The 26,860-nt window shown below is 40.3% G+C and overlaps 2 long non-coding RNA genes and 1 pseudogene across 2 annotated transcripts in view; 1 reads left to right on the top strand and 2 right to left on the bottom strand.

Annotated features, from left to right (window-relative positions):
• Positions 1–996: 996 nt before the first annotated feature.
• On the bottom strand, positions 997–16,915 carry LOC140936239 (uncharacterized). Its single transcript, XR_012165366.1, has 3 exons — positions 16,790–16,915; positions 13,951–14,006; positions 997–1,431 (listed from the first exon to the last, which is right to left on the bottom strand). It is a non-coding gene; the product is annotated as an uncharacterized lncRNA (long non-coding RNA).
• On the top strand, positions 10,301–12,733 carry LOC140936535 (uncharacterized; annotated as a pseudogene).
• A 3,151-nt stretch (positions 16,916–20,066) lies between the features above and the next one.
• The window catches only part of LOC140936238 (uncharacterized), a 23,794-nt gene continuing 17,000 nt past the window's right edge, over positions 20,067–26,860 (bottom strand). Inside the window, exons 2-3 of the long non-coding RNA XR_012165365.1 lie at positions 26,424–26,519; positions 20,067–20,160 (exon numbers count right to left, since the gene is read on the bottom strand). This is a non-coding gene — a long non-coding RNA (uncharacterized lncRNA). The remainder of the gene's footprint in view (positions 20,161–26,423; positions 26,520–26,860) is intronic.

Genomic DNA, 26,860 nt, shown 5'->3' with positions numbered 1-26,860 from the left:
TGCTGCGCACATTAACCTGTGCCCCGAGAATGCAGTACACGAAGGCCTCGATTGACTGATTCAAACGTGAGAGTCCTGCTTGCGTGAGCCCGTTCACCTTGTCAGGCACAAACCAATCGAACTGCCTATGGGCGACCTGCCCGTTTATGATGAATCCAAGTATGTTTCCTTTGTCCTTCCCGGTCCCGCTCTCGTCTGGAAAACGCTGAATCGAAGGGTTTGACAACGTGACTGACGGAAATATCTACTTCTTAAACGGCCAAGAACTTCCGTCATCGTAAATGACATAAACATAACCCAGGCGTACCCCGACAAATGTAAAATGAAAACCCAGAGGGCTTTAATAAATTACCCAAGCAAAAGGTTTTCATTGCAGCTGAAAAATTGGATGGTTAGAAGTTCTCGGACTCAAGGGTTTATATCTTCTCAGAAAGGGCAACTACGGTGCTAAAAAATGGTAAGAGTTTTCTGTCGATGCTATGTTTTTTAGGGACACTTCATGGGATTATAGTTCCCGAAGGAAAAACCACTTAACGTATCTCTTCTCCTTTCTACACCGCTGCGACAATGGTCGAGTCATTCAGAAACACATTTAAAAAATGAGCGGGATAGCATTTTTCGTTGTAGGCATTGAGCGCATGATTTTAGCAGTTCACAGTCTACTCTTTCATTTTGAGAACCTGAGATTTTAGTGGTGCAGAAGCGTAGCGTTTATATATTACGCACTTACGCCCGAACGTACAGCTAAAATCTGGGAAAAAATATTTATTTTTTTTTCCTGAAAGCATTTTTGTCATTAAATCGGGATGACTGCTAAATCTTTCGCGTTATATTGGTGTATTTCCCTGTCTGAAGGGTACGTCTCGCCCTTTGCTTGTAACCTCTCTTTGATGGCGTTGTTGTTTTCAATTAACAACTAACTGTTGCATTTTCCTTCGTATCTACCTACTGAAAATGTCCTGAGGAAAACGCAGGAAATCATTTCTGAGCCCTTAAATTTGAAAAATTTTCTGGGGGAGCATAACTTCAGACCCCCCTTAGTTTGCAGTACCTTCGGAGGTCCAGCCTTTGTTTCCGTGCGTGCACCTTCAAGCCCTCACGCTACGCCCCTTTACATGTGGTGTATATATTTCTGATTTCTTTTACATCACGACGAAAATGTTACGTTTTATCACGGATGTCGTGGTTTAACAACGCTTTCAGTCGCATTCTTACTACAAAGGCAGGCACGCAAAAGGTGACAAATTACTACAAATATGGGGTCTTTATTAGATTGCGAAAAACAAAGGTTCATACAAAATTAAGTAAAAGGCAGATCTTTTGATATCAAGCCCTCTGTTTGGAATTTCAGGGAAATTGGACTTCTCCTTCAAAACACATCCACATCACGAGGTCCTGGTTGTAGGCTTCAACCCTTCCTTTGAAAGTTCCCTTAAATTGAAAAAGAAAAGAAGATCAATGTAAAACTTAAAAACAAGTTAGAATATTTTGAGAATTACATTAATCTGAGAAAAATACGAAATAAATTCTGGTGAAAAAACCAAAACGCAATTTTTGCCAATTTTTGTCTTGACAAAATAAGGGCATTCAATGTAGCCTAACAAACACGGTTTTTTTCTTAGTATTTAGCCTCGAGTTTAATGTCCGCGTAGTCCCATGTAAGTTCTGACGAAGTTAACTGACGCCCTCTCTTGCTGACATGGGAAGCTTAGGTATAAGAGAGGACACCCATGCGTCATCGAAATTTTTATCAATGAATTTTTAGTTTGCACTCACGCTTTAAAGGTCCCTCTTCTAGTACACGAACGAGTGATCTCGGTTACCATCCAGACTTAAGATATCGCTTAGCAACCCTTAAAGCTGCATGGTTTGAGCACCAAGTGTACAAAAAACAGCAATTCAGGTAGCCTGCGAACGGCAGTCGTTTCTCCTCGCTCATCGCCGCCGGGGGACGTTTCGCGAGGAGGAACGTCTGCGACTCAGCGACAGAAATTCCATACTGATGACGTAAATCAATGTTTACTTAATAAATCCGGTAGTCATGGGGTTCCAAATGTAAATTTGCTCAATTTTACGTTTCTCCTGGTCGATTTTGGAAAAGAATTGTGTTCACCTGCGAATGAGCTCCAGCAAAACTCAAATGCTTCTTCTAGAGAAGACTATATTCCACAAATATTGACTGTTTTGTTAGAGATTCATCGCGTTTACATTTGACCTTTGCCGCTTTTTGTCTTTTGAGTCTGTTATTCGTAAACAATAGCTAGAACAATGAAACTACTCCGTCGACCAATCAGCGCTTCTGACCGGATCCCGAACAGATTTTACGTCATCTGTATGGAATTTCTGTCGCTGAGTCGCAGACTTTCCTCCTCGCGAAAACGTCCCTCAGCGGCGATGAGCGAGGAGAAACGTCTGCCGTTCGCAGGCTACAATTAAGGCTGTATGCTATTTTCCGTGGCTAACCATCTTGTTTGTGCTTATTGCGCTTCGTGTATTACTCAAACCAGTACTTAAAGTACATGAAGTCATCCGAAACGACCAATCAGGTATCGTTCTTAAAATATGTTTTCAACAGGTATCAAAGCAAGAGTAGATTGAAAAATTGAAAGAGTTGACTAATCCCCAGTGATTTGTTTTTATCTCTCTTGAAAATTAAAGAGGGAAAATCGAGAGAGCTGACGTATCCCCAGCCTTCTCTTTTGCTTCTCTTACTTAATATATAGATTTAGCCAGGTCTAGAATCGAAGCTTTCATTAATACATTTATAATTTATTAAATCAAACAAACCTGTAATCCACAAACCAGTTAACTTATTATAAGCGCACATTCATGTGACTTAATTTGAGGGAAAGGCTAAGTGATTTTAGAGTGAAACATCTTACATTGACTTGATAGCCTTATATGTACACCCCAAAATAGCAATCATCTTCGATCACATTCAGGCCGAATTATTTGTGATCGACAAGTTCTTTACAAAATCTTGCCAACAAATCTGGGGGAGAGTATTAACCTAGCCTGCAGTGCAGGCGTTTTCTTCGGGTGCGCGAATGTTTTGCTTGCGAAAGCGCATGTTGAAACTCTACAAGAGGGGAGAAAATTGGGCGAGTCAAAAGGAGCGGGGTAGGGGGCGGGGAGAGAGAAGAGGAAACGCCTGCACGAAGACACTGTGAAAATGAGAAACACCCCGTAATTAGTCGCGCTTGACCGCTGTTCCGGAAATGAGTAGCCGACCAATCAACACCGAAGAACTATTGCACCGCAAGCTCTCTTCACTTCGATAAAATAAAAATAAACACATCTGTAGTGTACATTATACAAGCTGCTAGTTTACGGGAAGGAAAGTGTTGTCGTCTGATTCGAGTGTCAGTGATTATTGTAGGTTATGTGCGACTTCGTTTAAAGTTAAATTTGGAAGCAATCTTGGAAAGCAAGGCCATTGTTCTCAGAAAATCTGTTCAGGCCATCACAACAAAAGGAGTGCTTTGCGGTTGTGTAAGCCGAAAGTTGAAGAGAAGTTGGATTGCCGTTTGTTCATTTCATACAATATTCTTATCGGGTCTGTAACCCATGTGGCCGGAACATTCATAACTTGGGCCAGTTTTACCAGTTCATCAAAGCTGCAATTACATCCACGGCAAGTACCCCGGTTAAGAGCAGCAAGCATACTCATTACACGTAGGACACAAAGCCAGACCAGCATGGAGAAAATCAAAATCCATCCGTGTCAATTCGCGAGCAGCTAAGTCACCCTCGATTGAAGGTTCCACGTCGGCTACTAAAGGCAAATCAAGAAAGTCTCTCTCATTTTCTCTTTTGGAGAAAATTAAAAAACCTAAAAGCCTTATTTTGACCTCAAAAGAGGTCAAAGAAAATGCTTTTGCAACAACACTAACGAGCTGGACCCAGCGTGATACAACATTGCAGGAAAACATCACGTTCAGGGACTAGAAGAAAATCGATTAGTTATTCAGATCCTGAGACACTTTGGACAAAAAATAAAGGACCTAAAAGCCTTACTTGTTGAGCCACAAGAAAGAGCTTTACGCTTCGAAAGAGGTCAAAGAAAATGCTCTTGCAACAGAGGGCAAATTATGCCGACCAGAAATTCAGAAACCACAGGAAATCAATAAGCGTGTCATGACCTCTCAGTGTGAAACAAATGGCTAAAATCACATTTGCTTTGTCAAAACATAGAATCCTCCAGAGTATAATCGAAAAAAAACGTATTGGAACAAGCAGCATTTTGGCCTGAGGTAAAAGTGGGGTAGCGTTTTAGCACTGCTAGTAATTCTTGTCCTGATGCCAGTCTAGAAATTGCTTTGACTTTCTCATTGCGTAATACACGCGACACTCCCAGCGATTCCAAAAGACTTGTTTCGACAGCAGAGTTAAAAATCGCTCTTACGTCCGCCATTTCTGAATTCAGAATAATTCTTTCCCGCAGTTGCATACAAACGAAAACGGAATAAACAATATAGACTGACAGTGGATTGACGGGCATCAATCTACTTCCCCTAAGCCGCACCAATCAAGGGCTCCGTTTTATACTTTTCAGTGCATCACATCTGAGGTAAAACAGTACTATGAGACTATACTATATTCAGGATGATCAATCGTGGGCCTTTCGCCAGACCGTTTAAAAAAATTCCAAAATCACCCATACGGCCAGCCGGTTCTCACTTTTGACAAGCGCCAAATTTGCAGTGGGAGCTGTGTGGGAGTGTTTAAATGAACATTATTAGAGTTACGCTTCAACATAATAAAGAATTTATTATGTTTACTTTTTATTTAGTGGTTCTATAACGACGTGTAAACTTAAAGATCGTTTGATACGCGCGCATTTTGAGTACTCTTGCCAACTATGTTCATGAACGACTGAAAACAAACGGAACAGCGATTAAAATTGCAAGAGAGACTACTAACAATCAATAAAAGAAATATGATTCGGTGAAACATTTACAGATCTTTACAGAGACAACAATTTTCATTCACGAAGACAAGTATTATGAAAGTGCCTTAAAATCCTGAGTCAAAAGTTTATGTTTTAAGCCGGCTTCCCGGTGCTTGTTTTTTTCAAAGATGAACTCGAGGCGAGAAGTTCGCTCAAAGCTTTCTTTCTACGGCCAAATTTATAACTAAATATTCCCCGGAACGTTTTCTTTCTATTTACAGTGAAAAAATATATCTAAAGGCTTTATAAAGTTCTGTAAGTTTAAATCAAACCTGATTCTCGGTCAGATCATTGTCTCAAATCTTAAAAACGTGCATAAACCTGCCTCATAAACTACGCTTGACTTCATGAAATTTATAGATAATTCAGGCTTACCATTCGAGATGCAGCCCCTGAAAGCTATCAAGTAAGGCCAGAATCGCTTGAGAGTTTTTAACCCTCTTTAACATTTCGCTTCAAGCAAGGTGAAAAACAAAAACGATGCCAACCAAAATCGGATTTCCGACTTTCATAAGCGACGCATTTCTCAAACAAAACCCAATAAACAAACCAGCTATGAATAACAGAAGACTCTTGATAGCAGCTGTATTTCATTTTGTATATCCAGTGGAAAAGACAGTTAAAAACATCACAAGTTGACACAAACTCTGTCAGCTTCAGCTGTCAAAGTAAACAAGTTTCAAGAAGCTGCATAAAGTATCCGCATGAACTCACCTGTCAAATTATGACCAATCAGAGCATAAAAATTGGACACATAGTGCGACCAACGCGTGACCATGGAAAGAAAAGGTCTTTCCTGCCTGTATTTTTAAATAACTGGCTGAATTTTCGCGTCGGAAGTTAGTTTGAAATCAAAATCTTAATAGTTCGGTGCCATAGTGACATAAACACAACATATTACAAATGAATTTTTTCAAAAAATAAACTTGAGCCTGCGATCATTTAAAAACTAGTAACTTGGCAGCGGATAACTTCAAAAAATACTCGAACTCGATGGGTCGACGCCTGAGCCCGTGATACGGTCAGGTGATACTGGTCAGCGGATACACTGTTTTGACAGCTGTCAATTGATCACAACATCGATCTGCAATCAGATTTCTCCTGGGCTTCCAAACTACCTAGAAAGTGTGAGAGGAAACATTGGTTTCCCTGTGGTGCGGATGGACGGTCGTTCGTTCGGGCGCTCGATGTACGGTCACGTGATTACGATTACCAAATTTTCTGGGACGGGTAGATTTACTTACCTATGGTGCTCCGCTGGGGCGCACTTCGCGTGCGCGAGACCTCCGCTATTAGTGAGCTTAGCCAACAGGACGGGAGAGGAAAGTAAACGGCAAACCTTGTGTGACAAGCGTGACAATAATTTTGTTTGAAAAACTTTTCCGCCGAACTTCACCCTGCTTTAAACAGGTCGTTTTGTAAAAGACCAGAGAACATTAACTTAAGTGAAGATCACCACAAGCGTTTTGCCGTCCTCTTCTTTGTGCCGTCCTGTTGGGTAAACTCACTGGGGACTTTACGAACCAGAACGCGACGCAGCCTGAAACGTCACCGGAAGTAATTTGCTCACAAAGTGCTTCACTGCGCATGCTTGGCGCTAAACTGCAACGCGTCTTCTTCACGTTCAGAACACGAGGTTGGCACTTGCAGCGTTTCGAGAAAACGTGAGTAGTTTCTACTGAATTTGACCTAGAATTAAATTCTCTTTTGCTACCTTATAGACAAATCTAAGTCCATAAAAATGTTATTTATTGTAAAAAAATACAAAACAAACATTTTAATTTGCCTTTTACTGCAGGTCAATTGGTTACAGCTATGATGAATGGCCAACACGCAGACCCGCCGAGTTCGATACCAAAGTCGAAAACTGGCAAGTAAGTCCAGTTTAGTTTATTAGAAGATTCAATTTCCTGTCCTGCTTAACTATAAGATTGAAGTGAGTTTAAACTTTGTATTTATGTTCTTCATTGAAAACAAACTGAAACAGACTGTTTTTTTTTCACGCAGTAATGTGATGTACTGGACAAGCGAGCAAGATGTCCTGTTATGCAGATAGGTTGTTTCCGAGAATCCGTTCAAAACAAGAAAGGGTTCGTCGCAAAGAAGCGAAATTTGGGATAGAATAGCCAACACTTTGAATACCTGTCAAAAGCCTGTCTTTGCTGTGGATAAAAGGTCCGTAAGGGATCATGTGGGTATTTTAATTAACTGAATCAAAAAGAAATTGAGAGCTGAGGAAAGGAGCTCGGGCATCCCGCCACCCGAGCCCACAGAACTTGAAAACTCGGTGGAAGAAATTATGGCTCTCGAAGAAACAGCTAATGCAGAAATGAAAGAGGACGACGAAAGTGTGAAAGGAAAGGCTGATAGATATGAGACAGATAGAGACAGATATGAGACTTATAGAGACAGATATGAGACTTAAAGCACTTGAGAAAGTGTCGGAGACGATGAAGAGACACTCAGGCGAAAATGATCAGGAAAAAGTAAAGAAAAGAGAACGGAGAAGTGGCAGCGAGACCATGTGGTTCCTGTCCAAAACAGCGGAAAAAGACCAGGAACTTAAACTGGAGGAACTCCAGCTGAAAAAAGAGCAACACGATTTAGATGCAAAACGTCTACAGGCGAGCATTGATCAGCAACGCCAGTTTCAGCAACAACAAAGTGAAATGATGCGGCTAATGCAAGAACAACAACAACAGCAGCAACAGCAACTCTTGGCGTCACAACAACTGATGTTGAGACAGCTACAAGACCAAACTAAAGCACTGATGAGTTTGTTGGACAAACTTGTGAACAAATAACTACCTAATTCACTTAAAATTCACCAGTATTGCTGGTATAGCTGTCGCTTGATTTTGAAAACCAGTTGTATATTGTATTAACTATTGTCTTTGTTTTGACAAGAGTCACGACCAACGTTTTCTGTCAGCGATCAATGTTTGTATTTCAACAGTGGCACCGCATTTTTCTTGTGCCGAGGAGCCCGCCTTTTGTTATGTTCTATTATTGCAGTTATCTCATTGGATGGTGGCATATTAGAAAATATTTTTTTTTGTCTAGGACAGTTGAATAATTTTTTTTGAAAATTTGCATTCTGTTGCGTAAACTGCAATAAAATTCCGTATTTTCAGTCTGCTATAAAAGAAACTAGTGATACTTTATGTGTTCGAAAACAGGTTTTAAAAAACTCCTTAGAATAAAAAGGGCTGGGGAATCCAGGGGAGGGAGTATGTTGAGGCCAAATATTAAGCTCACATTTCTAATTTTAAAATCTCTCTTGTAGGGTTAACAGTACTCTTTACTAAAATCAGTTTAATGATTAAGACACGATCAAGTTGCATTGAAAAAATTGTGAGTTGTATTTCAGCCCCAAGGCTGTGGTCATTAATAACTAAAAAGCAGGATAAGGGGTAGGGGCGGGTGGTCAGTAGGTTGCAGGCATTACAATTTTATGTTATATATTGCTTTAGACTCGATATATTTTTCTAGGACTTTTCCTCCTTCCCCGTTGGGGTATAATGACCACAGTGCAAATATATGGCTGTATAACCTTTTGAAAATGAGTAATAACTGCAGAATACATTGGACCTCAGAAACCTAATTGAAATATTCCTGGATTTGGGGTGGATCTATTCCAAAAAACTTCCAAGTGCTTGATTGATAAAGACAACTGTGAGCGTTTCTCAAGAGCGCACACACAATGTACACTTTGCCAACAGGACTTAAGCCGATTTTTAAGTTTTTCTTGAAATCTTGGGATGCAGAGTAGTTAACAATGACACCAAATAGCCATTCTACCGAAACTCTGACTTGGCTCATGGCCTTGTTGAACTGTTGCTCTGCTGCTGTCAAATGACCGCCTTTGAAGGGCCGTTGTAAATGGACACGCAAAAGGTAGGCAGGGTCGCTATAAACGCATAAGGGTGTCCCGTCCGGTGCAAACGAGTAATGCGATAATTCTTGCAGAAGTCCTGAGTCGACTAGCATACCACTATCGTGTCTCCTGCCCTTGACTGCACCAAACATACTTGCGATAAGCCCATTTGGCGCAACTACGGACTGAAACTTTATCCCACGCACCCTTTTAACAGCGGCTTTCCGTAAATATCGACCCACGGTAGGCACAAGTTCAAAATTTGATTTCGCTCATTTTTGGCTCATCGATAACCCTTAATGAGTAATGAAACATGCTGTTGTTAGTTTTCCGTTTTGCTATAGAGGAACGTTTTTGGCGATTTGCTTTGCCGATGGTGTTTCATCCTCGATCGAAACGAGTTAAAATATTTTCTGAAACGTTCGTTACAAAGTATCTTTATAAGCGTGATCATAATACATCGAAACGTACATGTATACTTATAGTTACATAATTACTTGAAAGAGAAAACTCGCAAGAAAAAAGAAAGTTTTCTGATTAGGTAATATTGGTTGTCCACGTCTTACATTTAATGTATTTATGCCTTTGGACGGATGGTTAAATTAATAAAACACACCACTGTACTTGTTAAAGCCTGTTTCCTTTGGGCTCGGTCGTCGACGTCTTGCCGACGTCGCTCAAAAAAGAACGACTTTTGGGCAATTCTGCGTTATATATTGTATCCAAACAAAATGTCTGCACCTCCCCCTGAGCTCTGCAATTATCATGATCATCATTCTCAGCAGAGGCCTGATTCAGCTGGCTAGGGCAAATTAATACCAAGGTACTCGCCAGTCAAAGCCTGCACTGAACACTGCTGCCTACTGAAGGGGTTGCCCCCTCCCTACACCACTAGTTTTGAGCCCAAGACCTGATCCACCCACCCACTGTTAGGGCAGTCCCTGGGCTATCCAGCTGTACCGACCAAGACGTCAACTCCCCTACATTTTTGGGCACCGGGCTGGCTCTGGAGCCGGGCTGCGCCCGGCACCAGCCGAAAACCCAGTGGTTACATTTTAAGGAAATCAGACAGAAATACACGGGCCTGTTCCAACTGACTCGTCTCTATTATTTGTACGCGGTCGCGTATCGGCGGTCGTGGAAAACTTGCCTGGCATCCAGGCTTAGGGAAAGACTGGAAGGAGAAAAGGGCAAAAGAAGCGACGTCGTCTCCCCTTTCTACTCCTCCCGTCTTCCCCCGCGCGCATCTCCAACGCGCCGGCTCCCATCGTTAATAGTAGGGACTTTACGAACCAGAACGCGACGCAGTTTGAAAACACCGAAACCGAGAAGGGCCCGCGGCGAGAACGCCGTCACGAACGCGGGAAAAACAAAGTTACGAATGCGAACGCGACGACAGAGACAGAGCTGTGCAAATCCTTTAAACTCCGCTAAACACATTTTCGTTTTATACCTGGTGTTATATATCATAAATGGCAACATTCAGAGAGGCAAGGGAAGCTTTATTGTTTGCCTATCAAGATGGAAGCATTGATGAGACAGAGTTTGCCCTGTTGTACGATTTAAATTCTTCTGAAAATCTCGAATTTCCTTATTGGAAGTATGGTCGCTTCGATCTTGGTTCTATGACAGATGATGAGTGTAAGACTGAGTTTCGGTTTTTCAAGAACGATATTTATTTACTCGGAGAAGTTCTTGATATTCCAGACATAATGAAATGCCCCAATGGCGTTCTTGTGGACGGAACGGAGGCTTTGAGTGTGCTGTTGAAGTGTTTTGCATACCCGTGTCGATTTGCAGATATGGTTGCTCGATTCGAGAGACCAGTTCCACAACTTTGCGGGACTACAAACCGAATGATGGACTATTTGTTCGATGAATATAGCCACCTCCTCGCAGATTTAAATCAGCCATGGCTTTCCAGGGACCGTCTCCGTCATTTTGCTGCCACTATACATGATAAAGGAGCTCTACTCGAAAACTGTTGGGGTTTCAAAGACGGAACAGTGCGATCCTTATGTAAGCCAGATGAAAACTAAAGAATTCTCTAAAACGGACTTAAGAGAGACTGTCTGTAAATATCGACCAAAATCGACTTTTTGTGGCACAAGTTCAAAATTCGAATTGCTCATTTTTGGCTCATCGATAACCGTTAATGAGTAATGAAACATGCTGTAGTTAGTTTTCTCAAATAACGTGTTCTTTTGTGAAAATTCGAGAAAACTCATTTTGCCCGTTCGGAGCTCAAAATCTACTTCCGGTAAAACGAAATTTTACACAAATTTCATTGACTCGTACGTCAAACCACGACGATTTGGTAGCCTTTGAAAACACAAATAGTTTTAATGACCCTTTCTTTCTTATAAGACGATAAATTTGTGAAAGCTGCACTAATTTTGTGGCCAAAAAGGTATTGTTAAAAATAGGCTATATTGACAATTTCTAACGTTTAAAATTATAGGGATAAAATAATGCAAATTTTTACAATGCGCTATAACTTAGAATTTCGCAAATTGACTTTCTACGGCTTCACTAAGCCCCACGCATCAGAAAATAGAAACAAATCTCTGGGCAAACGATTTTAAGTAGCCCGCAAGACCTCGAGTTCAACCCTAATTTTGCGGAAAATCGCGACATCCCAGTGGTTAAAAATAGCGTTACACGGCCCGTCATGCCAGCGGTGTTAACTACAGATACACTTTAAACACTCTATTTAACGCTCATCACATGCCAAATTCTAGCATACAATCTATATTACATCTTTCAATACACTTGTCTTATTTAGAAGAGACATTTTGTTTGGATACAATATATAACGCAGAATCGCCCAAAAGTCACCTTTTTTGAGCGACGTCGGCAAGACGTCGACGACCGAGCCCAAAGGAAACAGGCTTTAACAAGTACAGTGGTGTGTTTTATTAATTTAACCATCCGTCCAAAAATAAAGGCATAAATACATTAAATGTAAGACGTGGACAACCAATATTACCTAATCAGAAAACTTTCTTTTTTCTTGCGAGTTTTCTCTTTCAAGTAATTGTGTAACTATAAGTATACATGTACGTTTCGATGTATTATGATCACGCTTATAAAGATACTTTGTAACGAACGTTTCAGAAAATATTTTAACTCGTTTCGATCGAGGATGAAACACCATCGGCAAAAACAAATCGCCAAAAACTTTCCTCTATAGCAAAACGGAAAACTAACAACAGCATGTTTCATTACTCATTAAGGGTTATCGATGAGCCAAAAATGAGCGAAATCAAATTTTGAACTTGTGCCTACCGTGGGTCGATATTTACGGAAAGCCGCTGTTAAAAGGGTGCGTGGGATAAAGTTTCAGTCCGTAGTTGCGCCAAATGGGCTTATCGCAAGTATGTTTGGTGCAGTCGAGGGCAGGAGACACGATAGTGGTATGCTAGTCGACTCAGGACTTCTGCAAGAATTATCGCATTACTCGTTTGCACCGGACGGGACCCCCTTATGCGTTTATGGCGACCCTGCCTACCCTTTGCATGTCCATTTGCAAGGGCCCTTCAAAGGCGGTCATTTGACAGCAGCAGAGCAACAGTTCAACAAGGCCATGAGCCAAGTCAGAGTTTCGGTAGAATGGCTATTTGGTGTCATTGTTAACTACTTTGCATCCCTAGATTTTAAGAAAAACTTAAAAATCGGCTTAAGTCCTGTTGGCAAAGTGTACATTGTGTGTGTGCGCTCTTGAGAAACGCTCACAGTTGTCTTTATCAATCAAGTACTTGGAAGTTTTTTGGAATAGATCCACCCCAAATCCAGGAATATTTCAATTAGGTTTCTGAGGTCCAATGTATTCTGCAGTTATTACTCATTTTCAAAAGGTTATACAGCCATATATTTGCACTGTGGTCATTATAACACAACGGGGAAGGAGGAAAAGTCCTAGAAAAATATATCGAGTCTAAAGCAATATATAACATAAAATTGTAATGCCTGCAACCTACTGACCACCCGCCCCTACCCCTTATCCTGCTTTTTAGTTATTAATGACCACAGCCTTGGGGCTGAAATACAACTCACAATTTTTTCAATGCAACTTGATCGTGTCTTAATCATTAAACTGATTTTAGTAAAGACTGAGTACTGTTAACCCTACAAGAGAGATTTTAAAATTAGAAATGTGAGCTTAATATTTGGCCTCAACATACTCCCTCCCCTGGATTCCCCAGCCCTTTTTATTCTAAGGAGTTTTTTAAAACCTGTTTTCGAACACATAAAGTATCACTAGTTTCTTTTATAGCAGACTGAAAATACGGAATTTTATTGCAGTTTACGCAACAGAATGCAAATTTTCAAAAAAAATTATTCAACTGTCCTAGACAAAAAAAAATATTTTCTAATATGCCACCATCCAATGAGATAACTGCAATAATAGAACATAACAAAAGGCGGGCTCCTCGGCACAAGAAAAATGCGGTGCCACTGTTGAAATACAAACATTGATCGCTGACAGAAAACGTTGGTCGTGACTCTTGTCAAAACAAAGACAATAGTTAATACAATATACAACTGGTTTTCAAAATCAAGCGACAGCTATACCAGCAATACTGGTGAATTTTAAGTGAATTAGGTAGTTATTTGTTCACAAGTTTGTCCAACAAACTCATCAGTGCTTTAGTTTGGTCTTGTAGCTGTCTCAACATCAGTTGTTGTGACGCCAAGAGTTGCTGTTGCTGCTGTTGTTGTTGTTCTTGCATTAGCCGCATCATTTCACTTTGTTGTTGCTGAAACTGGCGTTGCTGATCAATGCTCGCCTGTAGACGTTTTGCATCCAAATTGTGTTGCTCTTTTTTCAGCTGGAGTTCCTCCAGTTTAAGTTCCTGGTCTCACCCATTGTCCTGGGTGGGGAGGGTCAAAGTCTTGGTACCAAGGACGCACTTAGCATAGGACCCTTAGACACTAACTGAAGCCATGTTTTCATAAATCCATTCAGATATGTATGGGAACAATTCATCCTCTCTTGCCGACAAAGACTGAATTCGCATTCATTCCTTAATTTTTTTTTCTGGAAGTCCTTAAAACACCTCATTTGAGTTGATTTTTTGTGCTGAGATGAAAAACTTTATATACATAATAAGTTGATTACCTTAATACTGTATATCTGGAAGTTAAAACGTTTATTGAATGACCAGGAAGCTGTTTCTGGAACGAATTAAAAACAACCACATAAACATCAGTTGAATAATGGTACAAAAACTGCATCTTCCAAATAAATGGTGCGCGATCCCACCTTCCTTAATGTTTTTTTATTATTATGTACAATTATGTGACTACCTTTTTCAGCAAAATAAACAACACTTGATAGCTGTTTTAAATTAATAATACTTAGTTGAAAAAAAAAAAATTATTTTCCTACGTAAAATATAAAAAGTCACTGTATAGCCAGTCTTAATCATTTGCCTCAGTCATTTCTGACGGCAAATGGAAACGCGTTTCGGGAAAATGGCGGCGATGTTGGCATTTCTCTATGTTTTGCAGGTTTTCTTTGATGCTATGTTTGTTCTTTTTATAATCTATTATCGTCTCCTTCGCCTGAATTTTAATCTTTTGGCATGATGGCCACGTCTAAAGATCCTGAATCGCTATAGTGGATCGTAAACCAAAACCACTCAAGTCGGCGCTCGATTTCTTGAATGAGGGCCTATTTACAAGGAGAGAGGGTTACCCTTGTGCTCTGGTTTACAAGCAAATTTCACAGGTATCACCCGGATCAACTTTACCAGCTTTGCTGACGTGTTTTGACATGCGTGACATTCTTTGTAACGGTCCAAGATTTGAAATAATCTTGAAGTTCTCTATGAAAAACACGTTAAATTCACGAAAAAAAGGGAAAATATTATCACCGTAGACAGAAAATAACTTTTTATTTTTCAGATGTATATAATTAAGCTCAGAAATTAGATAATACCGTTTAAATTGGCACGATTACTGGTCACCCATGACGGCGGAAAGTTGACCCGGGTAGGCGAGTTTTCCCTAGCAGAGAGTTTACAAGGCAGGTAGGGTAACCCTCTTGGTAGGGTAACCCTAGCGCTCAGGTAGGGTTACCCTAGCGCTAGGGTAACCCTACCTGCCTTGTAAACACGTCATGTAAAAAAGGAAAAAATATGCGAGTGCTAGGGTAACCCTAACACCAGGGTTGCCCTCGTAAACAGGGCCTGAGTTGGTTAATTGTATGATTGCCGGGTGCTAAAGGTTGTTAAGGTAAGTCAAGTGTAGAGTAACTGAATTCACAGCTATTGAAGAAAGGTAAGGATCCTGAGAAGTCCAAAACCAATTCGAAAGCTGACCTCTTTAAACTTTCTAAGAGACTAGAGGCATACCAAGACCCTTTAAAGTAACCTTAAACAGTAAACGACACGAATATATCCGGAAACTGCTGGCATACTCGCAGTACACGTTGAAAATACAATGAACTGATGATCGAAGTTGGAAGATTAATGGCAGTTTAGTGAGAGATATCTCTTTGAGTCATTGATTACCGAAGCCAAGCTTATAGCTCTGTGGCAAACAAACCTGATTGCTAAGTCTCGCAATCCAACCACCCACAGATTTATTACAGTGGTCAGAAATGGGTGTTTTTTTTCAGAATACAGAATTCGATGGAATATTCCGAATGAGACGAGACTTAGCAGGAACATAGTCTGACAAAATCCACTTGCAGTAATGTTAGTTTTACGTTGAAAGTTGGAGCCAAATTTTGAATTAGAGGTCGAGTTTACTGACACCATAAATTCAATCTATATTTTAAAAGATGCTTTCCAATGAAAACCCTTCGTAACTTCATTAAAATTGTCACAATGTTATGGCTATGGCTAATTTCCCGCCATATTTATTGAATTAGCCAAACAGTGTAGAACCACATTTTCACTAATTTCCTTAGTTATGTTTATTTATGTTCCCAAGTGACGGTATTTGTATTTATTTGTCAGAAATCTCTGTGGATAGCCATCCAAATGGAAACAGGTTGGTGATCCTAAGGATAATAAAGGTATTTAGTTGCCCAGACCGCCCCCCCCCAATCCTTAACTAAGTATTAATTCCTCAGGGGCTATAGGGCTGTTCATCACTGGTTGCCTAAGGGGGGAGGGGGGGTAGAGAGGTGATCCTGAGTGCAGAAAATGTGTTGATATGTCTCCCCCGGACCTGGCTACCTTCAGGTCAATAAACAGCCGCGTTGCCATCGTGGTTGGTTTAGTGGCCGAGTGGTCTAGGCATCCTATTAGTAATCTGGAGACCCCGGTTCAATTCCCGACTGAACCACATTTTTACTCATCTCCATAGTTGTGTTTATTTCTGTTCCCAATTAACAGCATTTGTATTTATTTCTCTGAAATCGCTGCGAATCGCCATCCAAATGGGAATAGGTTGGTGATCTTAACGAAAATGAGGTAATCAGTTGCACAGATTCCTCTCCCCATCCTTAACTGAGAATTAATTCCTTAGGATGACAGGGCTGTGCATCACCGATTTACTGGGCGGTGGGGAGGTGATCCTGATCGCAGAAAATGTGTTGATATGTCTTCCCCGAACACGGCTACCTTCAAGCAAGTATGAAATTCTTTATATTTCAAGCAAGTACGTTAACTTGCCAGGAAATCACCCTCATCAAACTATTGCATTTTGATTAGCTATCTGCGCACGCCAAGACTAGGGACTGTCCACTTAATCTCAAAATGGCTAGATAGCTTTTTCGGATATAATAGGCCTTCTTCATTTCCTTTTCCCACGTTATTTCGGTGCATAAAGACGCCTAAAATTTAACTTGGCAATCAAATGACCAGCCATCTTGATCAAAACGCAAGTATTTACCACGTTGGCTACATTGGTGTAATAAATATAGATGCCAAATAAAGGGTTTTCGGTCAGTTAATCACTTGGCGTCATATCACCACTCTTAATCATAGTACGACAATAAAGCTTACCTCCCGCAGGCAGCATGCAGAGCTTGCGACAAAGGTCACACAATAATCCTGCTCCTTTGAAAAAATCTTTATTATCTCCTGTGGTGACTCTGTATTGATACGACGAATAGTATACGTCTACCTCTGTGAACCAAATCGAAGTTCACCGACATAGCATATAACATCAACTAAATCTATTTCAAAGTATACCCTGGCCTTTTCTTAACAATTAAAACAAAAATGTCTAGAGAAGTTTCGTTTTAGTCAAAGTAAGCAAACTAATAAAGGCACTGTCTTTATAACAATAATGATAATAATAATAATAATAATAATAATAATAATAATAATAATAATAATAATAATAATAATTAATCATAATAGTATTAATAATAAGGAGAGGAAGAAGAACAGGAAGAAGAAGAAGAAGAAGAGCTAGAAGAAGAAAAACTACAACAAAAGTACTGAAATATCGCTTATAGTTGCAAAGAGTGCCAATATCAAACGCACGAACAAAGAATAACACAATACAGACCGAACCGCCTCTCCGAAAGCCAAAAGAAAGTTTATAAAACCCTATATGGTGAGACCAGGGACGAAGATGTGATACGTGATGCTGAAGAGAGCAAGGAATTTTGGAACGACATCTGAGGTGTGAGCAAAAAGCCCAACAGAGATGCGGAATGACTTAAAGAAATTTAACGAGAGATCAACAGAAGATTGCCTGGATTGACTACGATATGATCCCACACAGTTGGATAGGAGAGTGAGAATCTGACTGAGAATCTTAGAAAGTTCCTAGCGGAGAGTATGCAAGCATGGAAAGTGGAGTTGATGTAGTGTGGAGAGAACCTGGGTGACGTAAATATAAGAAGAGGAATATTCTAAGGCAACAGTATGTCTCCATCACTGTTTGTGTTTTCCCTTTGACATTGGTCCTAAGAAAGGCTAAAGGTTGCTACGAGTGGGGAAGCAGACATCATAGGGGCAACCATCTTTTATTCATGGATGACCGTAAGTTGTTTGGGAACGATTACACCAAAAAAATAAAACTCGCTGGTCCAGACTGTTCAATTTGTCAGCTCAGCGATATTGAAATGGAATTTGGTATAAAAAAATGCGGATTGTTTATACTAAGATATGGGAAAGTGGTATAATAATAGGTGGAATTGTTTTACCGGATAGCCAAAGAATGTAGAATATTGACGAGGTCGCACTGAAAGATTAAGGAAGGGGAAATGAAAGAACAGTTTACCAGATAGTACAAGAAGAGATTGAGACTTGTATTAAGATCATATTTGAACGGTAAGAATAAGACATCAGCGATTAACGAATGAGCATTGGCTGTTTCCAGGTATGGAGCAGGCAGAACGGACGAAGAAAGGGGTTAGATCATTGAGCAGGGTCACGAGAAAGACGATGGCAATGAACGGTGCACTACACCCAAAAGGAGATGTTGAGAGATTGTTTAGAACAAAATAAAAGGCGGGCGGGGAATAATTTTAATTATAAAATGCGAAAGTTGCGTACGGAGTGAGACAACAACTTTGGGTGGTATCTTGATAATGCAACAAAAGAATTGTTAATAGATACAAAAGCTGTTGGTGTTATTGAAACTGAAGAAAATGTCAGCAAAAACAAGTTTAAAAGAGATGGACTAATAAAAAAAGCGGCATGATAATGTGTCAAAAATTTTACATTGGAAGTTGTGTGAATTAACCAACTGGAGGGAAAGAGAAAATGGCGTTGTGAAGGTTATGTGGAAATGGTGAAGTAAAGCTACTTTGGGATATGAACATCCAATGACATAACATCGTTGAAGCAAGAAGACTAAATTTAACTTGTATAATCGGGGACATTACTATACCTGGATATAGGAGGTCACATGAAATGGAATTTGAAAAAATATAGAAAATCAGGATTTCAAGAGAGAAATTAGAAGAATGTGGCTAGGTGGACGTAGTACCGGTTTTCGTCGGGGTTCTTGGAAGTGCTGCTAAGAAACTTGGACAATGGATTGGAAAGCTGGGAATAAAGATTAGAATTATACGCTACTGAGAACCACGTTATCAACAACGGCCAGGATTTTGAGGAAGGTGCTTATTTTCTAAGTGCCAGGAGAGTGTCCGCAAGGGACCCAGGGTCATTTATTATGACTCACTCTGTGGATGTATGTTGGCATAAGAATAGCCAGAGTTCAGAGCTAAATGAATAATAATGATGATGATGATGAAAAATGTTTAGTAAAAAGAAGTTCAAACCGACGCCTGGTCACCTCTTACTTAAAGAGTCGTCAGTTGGGGTAGAATAGGAGCCTCAGTTTCGTTGCAAGGTGCATTCACTTGTTTGTTGTTGTAAATTTGAAAATGGCTTGCTCTTCAGTTGAAACAAGAAGCCTTTATTATTGTAGACTACAGTTGGGCCTTTTTTGTTCATTCCCAAGTACAGGTCGTCCCCCTACCTGCCCTTAAAGTGAAGCAATCTCTCTAGCGCATGATAAAAGAAAAGAAGAAAAGTCTACTCAGCAGTCCAAGCAAACCACTATTAACAGTAGCTGCGGCCGCACTTATCAAGTTAACTGGGTTATTGTTTGAATAACCTGTTCAAAAATTCTTCAAAACGTAACCTGATTAAAAGAGTTTAATCGGGTTAAATGTTTACGAGCGGTTCGACTCAACTGCGTTAAGAAAAGAAGGAGGGAACAAAGTAATTTTCGAAAATGCAGCGCTTGAGTACACGACAAAACCTAAATTCGGATAATTCTCACGCGAAGGCATAGATGATTGATTGATTGATTGATAACGTTAACCTGCGTTAAACCACCCGCAAGATAGCTTAAAAAAACCTGACCCAGTTAAGAAAATCTATTGTTCTTGCGAGATTAATACATAACCCGGTTAAGACTCGGTTAAGACCCAAAATGCGCGGCCGCACTAGCCCTTTTTTAGACCGCTTAATTGTGATGAGTTAACTAGAAATAACTCGGTTAAGTCGCCTGTTGCGGCCGCTGCCAATGTCCCTAGATTATATATCCTTAAAATAAATACAAGGGGTGGCCCTTTCCGCCTATGTTAATATTGGTAGCCTACTCACAAAGAATCTACCCGATTTTAGTTAAAAACTCACTTCTCTTGGTGCGAAATAGAACACAAATAAGGCTCAAAAGTAGAATATAACTCGGTCCCGAACTATAAGCCTTTTGGCACCCTTAGAAGCATGTTAACATTCCTAGGTTTTAATAGCTAAATCAACAACAGTGCGGAAACTAAAGACAATTAAGTCGATATATGACCTATACTCACGTGGAGTGAAAGTTAAGTTGATATGTATGACCTGGCCGGGTGTAATAACCGCCCACGGTTTGATGCTAAAATGCAAAGTCTTGTCTTTAGGACCTTTACAAAACAAAACAAAAAAAATTTATAATGTTATTATTATTGGCAACGAAGCAGCCGAACTAAGAAGCAACACTGATTCATTATGCCGCGCAATGTATTGGAACATTTCTCAAATCTGCGTAACCCTTTTTTTTTGCCCAAATTTGGGTGTAAGTAATACCCCATATTTGGGCAGTGACGTCACGGTCTTGCATTTACTCCTCGTGGTTCGAGGCCGGGTGATCTAGTGTGTAAGTGTTGGTCATGGACTATGGATTGCGTTTATTGAGTTGTTGCTGAGGATCTAACAGGTGAGCAAGCGTACGATTTCTTGTTTGAAAGGGCTATTAGTATCCCGTTTTGCAGCAGCTAATCAATGAATGGGGTTCAACCCTCAAATCAGTTTGTCAGAACTAGCGTGTTTTTTGCAGCTCGATTTACATTGAGCCGGCCCTCAACTCCGGTGAGGAGGGCAACGAATTTGCTGACCTTTTGTTTTAGAGAATATCTGATCAGAATGTCTTTCGAGAAATTTTTGTCAGAACCAGCGTGTTCTTCGCAGCTTGGTGTACAATGAGCCAGCCAAGCTCAGCCAGTAACTCCCGTGAGGAATGCAACAAATTTGTGGAACTTTTGTGTTAGAGACTATCTGTATGCCTTTCGGGAGACTCTTTGCCCTGTGACAATGTCGTTGATCGGCTAAAGCTCGGAATATAATTTACATTTTTAATAACAACAGTCAAAGCCCTCATTGGAACAATATACTACTTTCAAACGTTTCTAGTTTTATCATGATACAAATGAATTTACCATGAAACATAAGAGCTTACTTGTTCAAATTTACCTACAATGCTTCAAGCAATGTTTTTGTTAAATAACAGAAAAAAACCAAGAATGTGCCTAAGGCTTCGTCCACACGAATCCGGATACTTTTGAAACCGCATACTTTCTTATACGAATCGGCCTTCCGTGCACACGAAACCAGTGCCGGAATCAGCACACCGAAACCGCATACCGTAAAATTCCGAAAATAAGCTCCTCCATGTTAGCCCCTCCAAATATAAGTCCCCCAAACTCGTAACGCAAAAAACCCTCCGTTAAATAGCCCTTCCAAATATAAGCCCCCCCCCCTCCCTCCCCGGGGGCTTGTACTTAGAAATTGCCCTCAAATACAAAGTAAAGGAAAGCAAAAACGATAAATTTCCTTCCAACTATAAGGCTAGCACAATCGATTTGAGACGCAAATTTCCCGCCATAGATAAGCCCCTCCAATAAGCCCCTCAAAAAAAGCCTTTGAAAAATATAAGCCCAGGGGCTTTTTTTCGGAATTTTACGGTATTTTTGAAATCGCTCTCCAGAGCGATTTAAGGCCCCGTTAACACGAATCCGGATAAAAAATATGCGGTTTGAAAAATGTACGGATTCAGGTAGACATGGCCTAAGTTGCTGTTTCAAACTTGGGTGAAATTTATTTTAGCCATCCTTGTCTAAAGCGAAATCTATTTTAAACCTCTAAAACTATGTAACAAGTTGCGAAGAACCATTACTGAGGTACATTCCAAAATTTCACAAGAATTGTTGAAACACAGGTAAAAATTCTGAAAATTTCAGGTGTAAGATGTCATTTAGTAAAAACTGATATTTATTTTCTCGGGCTCTCATAAAAAATTTTCGTTGGTGTTATCATAGCTAACTAATTACATCTATAGCCCTTGAAAAAAAGAATGCGATATTGTTTAAAAATTAAAATTAATCAATTTCCTGATGGATTCGGTCTTAAATTTATTGCTTAAGAGGAAAGGTGTTCTTGGATTGCTTCCAACTAGGTTAGGAAAAAGCCTGATTTACAAACTTTTTGAGCTCAAGTTCTTTTCAGCTCAAGTTCCTTAGACCACCCTTCTAGCACATCAATGACAGTATTATAACCTGGGTATTGCCTCCTCAGCTCTTATCACAGAGGACCGTACTTGGCTGTCTTCTCCTCATCCTTCTTTCCACGATTCTACACCTACTGACAACTCATCTCCACTGCCCAGACTTTCTTTCCCTCAAACCGCGCATCCACACTGTTAGCCTCAAAATGACATACATACATACATACATACATACATACATACATACATACATACATACATACATACATACATACATACATACATACATACATACATACATACATACATACATACATACATACATACATACATACATACATACATACGTACGTACATACATACATTAACCTTTATTTCAACTCGAAGTTTAGAGTAGCTACACTATATGGCTTATGTCTTTGAGAAAGAAATTAAAATCTCTAAAAACTGAAAAAAAACTACACGCGCAAAAGAAGACAAAAATTAGTGAAAACTAATTAAACGTATTGCGACTTTGAAGACGTCGCTTAAAATCTTTAAAAGTACAGTTCCTTAATTCGTCGGGAAGATCGTTCCACTGCTGGGCGGAAAAATAAGAAAAAGAGTGGAGCCCATAGGTTGTTGTTCTAGGCTTGCTTAGAGTCAACATATGGGTACCGCGCAAATTATGGGTTGTATGGCGAACAGTAAACATATTCCTCATATAAGTTGGATACTCATTAATTCTCATTAAAAAATAGACTCTTGTAAACTAGTATTAAAAAATTCTGAATGCGCTTGTTATACAAAGAAGTCATTTCAACCTTGTTAAGCAAAGTGGTGTAGTGATAAGTATAATCATTTAAAATAAATCTAAGAATGCGCTTATTAACTGCCTCCAGCTTTTCACTGTTGCGTGTTCCACAAAAATGCCACACTGAAGAACAATAATAAAAGGTATGGTATGTTCAGCGAAAACCGGCACATCCCAGATGGCTTGCGCATCAGATGACTCGTACATTGGTTTAGGCGTTACTGGCTAGTACCATGGGGGAATAGAGTCCACCAATTTTAGGTGTTAACACATTTCGAAGAAAAGTATCCTCAACGCGGCATTTTGTCGGTTCAAATAATTTGACTAGGGCGGAACACACAGATAGAACGTGTGAGAGGGTCGCTGCAGCTTTTCCGCACAACCTACACGGTACATCGCCCTGGGTGGTTCCTGTCTTAGAAGATGTATACACGCTGGTTGGTGTTAGGTGCTCGTAGAGCTCCATTACACCAGCAAGGATGTGGATAGGTGCAGACGTCCACTCTCTTAACCAAGCAAAGCATCCTTCTTGACATAGCTCCTCGTCTTGCCAAGGAGAAGAAGGCAGATGTCCGTACCACTTTTCTGCCTTGATCTTTTTTCTCGAAACTTATCCATTGCAGTTTTCTTTAGGCGCGCGTTTACCTTGCTACTTCAATCAGTTCCTCTGAGCCCTTGTGCAAATCACACCATGGGTCTGAATGTTTAAGGGTTAGACTAGCCACCAGTTCATTTCCGAACTTATGTGCTTCAGTAACCAGCGATGAATGCCCTTTCTTAGCTGCTTTCTCTTAAAACATCTGAACGGCCCTTATGGAAGGTTCTGGGTTCTGATACAGTTTCAATGCTGCCTTGATTTTAATGAGTTTATATTTCTGCCCAAGATCGCAAGCCACACCCTCCCTTATCTCTTGGCAGGTATATAACAGACTTGAAGCTGAGTGGCTGTTTACCTCCACTCTCGCGAATGATCTTTCTCACCCCGGCTATCAATCTATCTAAGCTATTATTATGATTGTTATAAGTGTTAAGTACATGAGACCGTATTTCCTCTCCAAGGGCCGGCTCGAAACCTTGAACCTGAGGCACTTGTGGGTTACCTTGTCTTCGTTGTCACTTGATGGATAGGACCTTCTGTAGAATATGTGCCGTTCCCAGTAATTCTGTCTTTTGAATTTCCCAGAGGTTGAGGTTTCCTAGAATTTCTCTGAAGGTAAGTTACTGTAAGTTATTTCTTGCTCCAGTTCTTTGATGGTGGCTGAGTTGTCGATATGGATATTGCTAGTGCTGGTAAGGCGCCTTCTTTTGAAGGTGGCTTTTGCACACTTATCAAGGCCAAACTCCATCTTAATATCACTGCTGAACGTCTTCACGATGGTGAGGAGACCCTGCTGCTATAGCCATCATCATCCATAAAGAACCGCTGTAATCACTGTAAATGTGAGTCACACTCTCTGTTGGTCTTGCCGCCCAGCCTGCACAATAATTGCATAACCGAGTTGGTAATAGCTGCTCGTATAATTCAGAAAATGCTTCTATGTAGGGTAGATCTTCCACTCATTTTGCCAGCAGAAACACCCCTCAATATTCAACTTGTCGTCCTGTAATGTAAATGAAGCTAGACTTCATGCCATCTTTGATTTCTCACTCCCTCCTCTAGCTTCTCTACTTGACACTTTCGCAATTCCCTCTTGACTGAACGCGGGTGCTCGAGATTAAGCTCGACACCAAGCTCCTCCTCAAACCTAAACTCTTCTTTAATCATGGACCTCCGTCTTATCTTCTCCGTCCGGTCTCTAAATTCCCGCCGCATGTTTATGGCTGGGTCTTCATTACAATGGGGTCTAACAGCACCCTTCGTGGCTTTATTATACATCTGAGCCGAACTTTGGCCTTCCCCTCTTCTCTTTAGGTAGGTAGAATATCGCATTCAAGCGACAGGGGTGCCTTCCTCCGTTCTCAATAACAGTCTTCCGAGCTTCCCTGTCAATCATCTGTCGATCCATCGGCCACTGTTGCGTCCACATAAGATCACCTAGCATGGGCAAGGCAAACTGGTTTTCACTTGAACCACTGCTCACTTCGTGGAGTTCCACTCGATCCCCACATCTTCATAGCTGTTTTGACCATGTTTATGACCCGGTTGACTTTTCTTTCAGATGCAGCGAAAATCATAAGGTCTTCAAAAGAATATGTACATGAAGGAGGACAGTAACCTTAACACTGATGGGTTTGGACAATGTCTTATCAATCTTACTTTTATCTTAATCTTCTCAATTACATGATAACTAGAAATACGTGAATCGCAGAGCCTCGCGAAGCAGAGGCTATTAAAAGGGCCAGAGGTAGGAAGAAAGGGAAAGAAGCTATCGCCCTTTCTTACGAGAATTTAACAGACCCTTTTTTTCTTATTAAAAAGAACACAAACCAATAGCGGGAAAAAAAAAAAAGGAAGAAGAAAAAGAAACAAAAAGAGTGCCTTTACAGGATTCGAACCCTACTACTTCTGCTCGGCGCGATTTATCCTTACCACTACACTACTGAGGAGACTTCGCAAGTAGTGGGGAAAGTGTTTAATTTAATTCCTTTTCCATAGAACTTTCACTGGTGAACACTGTTTAAAGCTGATCGAGCCGTATTAAACACGAAATCAAACATATATTTCTGGAAAATAATCGGGCTAGTGACGGTAAAAAACGAATTTTAACGCATTTAATCGTATTGAAAAAAAAAAAAAAAACATGCCCAAAAAGGCGATACAACTCGTCTGCCAAGTAGGACGCAAAACAGTGTCTTCATACCTCTATTTCCGCTGTTATTTTGAAGCTAATTGTCCAAATCGCATCTATTTTCTGTTAAAAATACTTCTAATTTGGAAATTTATCGCTAAAAGTATTTCTTGACCTCTTAAACCGCCGCTAAAACAACTGGGCCAGGTTTGTGGCGGTTTTTTTGATGTTGTCGAGAAACACAAAATGCGCTGTGACGTAACAATAGTGACGTCAGGGCGGACATCGCGATATACATAGAAATATACAGCTATTTCGAGAAAGGTCGTTGAAAAAAAAATGTGCACGAGGCAATCTAACCTGAGATCAGGCGTTTTTTTTTTTTTGCGCTTTTTTTCTTTGGCGTCTTTGTTTCTTTGGCTCGAGAGGGGAAAAAAAATAACGCCCCTCTTCCCGTGAGAGACTTAAAGGGATAATGGGAGAGGGCATGATCTCAGGATAGAGGCAATCCTGCAAGGTAATATGGGATATGATCGATACACTGTTCCTGACGACTGTAGCGCTGTCGAACCTACTTTTGTTGCATTCCGTTAGCACTCGCAAACACATTTTCATGGCCCTTCGTGCCAATTCTTTCAAATTTCTCTGAAGAACAGTGAACTCAAAACCGCCCACAATGCCTTTCGGGATTGTCGCGTGCACTTTTTCCGACAACCTTTCTGGAAATAGCTGTATATTGGCCGGCCGACTTTGCAGGTCGCTAAGACCACGCGTGCGATGCGATTATAAACTCGCTTCGCGAGCACTATTATTGTTGTTATTTTCATCTCTACTTTTAGTAATTAAAAAATTCAACGCTCGTTAACCATCATGACTATCACTTACCGCAATACTTAATATATTTGATTTCCATCCCAAAGGCCAACACCACGTACCCTAAGAGAAGGTTTGCAAGCAGAAATTGGGTTCTCATGGCGTATCCTGTGTTTGTAAAGATATGAGAATTTCAAGGCAAATAAAATTTACATAAACACAGATGTCTGGTCCAAACTGAAAGTTGCCTTCGGCTTGAATATTATGTTGAAGCAGATTAACCCTCGTTCCTGAAGAAATTTGAAAGTTTTAAGCTTGAAAAGAAATGATATGGCCATAATATTGTTTTTGTGTCACAGCCTGCACTTTAGCTTCTGTTAAGCCTGTCTCAAGTTTTTATTATGATTATTATTATTTCTTGCATTCCGATCGCATGTCTAATCAAGAGAATTCTGATACGCATAATATTCTTTGTTGTAATTTACATGTGTATTATATTCTGAACGCAG

This window comes from Porites lutea, chromosome 5 (assembly GCF_958299795.1).
Source record: "Porites lutea chromosome 5, jaPorLute2.1, whole genome shotgun sequence".
Classification (NCBI taxonomy): domain Eukaryota; kingdom Metazoa; phylum Cnidaria; class Anthozoa; order Scleractinia; family Poritidae; genus Porites; species Porites lutea.
The sequence above is the reverse complement of the archived record's forward strand: the minus strand, read 5'-3'. Positions and strand labels throughout refer to the sequence as shown.